We start from the raw sequence: 1,158 nt of genomic DNA, 5'->3' as shown, positions 1-1,158 counted from the left end.
CGTGTCCAGGAGCTCCGCCGCTGTCCACTTCATCGAGCAAGCCGAGCCCCGAGCGCTCGCAACGCCCGAGTCCACCGCAACGACCTCGCCCGAACCGCCGTCGCCGGAGATCCCCTTCAACACCGTCGCCGCCTCAGCTCGTCCCCGACCCCGCCGGTGGCCTCTACGGGTGCGCTGTGAGCCTAGCTACCCCTCCTACCCTCCCTCTCTCGTTCCCGAGCCGTGTAGCGACCTCCAAGAGCTCAACCGCACCCACCACCGTGGAGCTCGTCGCCGACGTGCTCCCGGTCATCTTCCGGCCACTCCACGGTGTCCATCATGCTCACCGCGTCACGTAGCACCTAACTAGCTACTCCCCGCACCTCACCGACCCCTCTTGTGTCAAGTTCGACTTTGGCCGAACTCCGGTGGCCGCCAAAGTCGTCGCCGGCACCAACTCCGGCCACCCCGACCCCAACGGACTCCACCAAGAGCTGCGGTTCGTCCTCAGCTCCTCTCCGGTGGCCTCCGCGGCTCGTTTGGTTGCCGGAACGGCAAAAACCACTTCCGCCGCCGCGTCGGGCTCGCCGGCGGCTAAACGCCGGTGCAGCCGACCCGGGTTTGACCACGGGTGGGCCCTGGTTGACTCCCCTGAGTCAATGACAGGTGGGGCCCAGCCCTGTTAACTAATTAGGATTAGTTTAAATTAATTTTAGTTTAATTAATCACACTGACACGCGGGACCCACTGTCAGGTTTGACCCGGACCGTGTCTCGTTGACCCACTGATGTCACACTGACGTCAGGCTGACGCAGTAATTGATTTTCTGGATTTAATCTAATATAGGAAATTCCAGAATATAGTTTAAATTTCAAAAATTCATAACTTTTAATCTGTAACTCCAAATCAGACAAATTATATATGAAAAATGATCAGAAAAATCCAATCTATCCATCTGTACTATTTTCATGCATGATTAAACAAGTTAACTTGATGTTTAATGCAGAACAAGGTAAAACACTTTAAAGGGCCATGTATGAGTTTGAAATTTGAATCTTTGGTTCAAATTGGTTCAAACCCTTCTGGTCTTAGTTGCATTAGCCCAACACACTCATATTGCCATGTTTCATGCATGCATCATATTGTTGCACATTGTTTGGTGATGGTTGTGTATCGGTG

This window comes from Triticum aestivum, chromosome 1A (genome assembly GCF_018294505.1).
Source record: "Triticum aestivum cultivar Chinese Spring chromosome 1A, IWGSC CS RefSeq v2.1, whole genome shotgun sequence".
Taxonomy (NCBI): Eukaryota; Viridiplantae; Streptophyta; class Magnoliopsida; order Poales; family Poaceae; genus Triticum; species Triticum aestivum.
Note: the sequence above shows the minus strand (reverse complement) of the source record.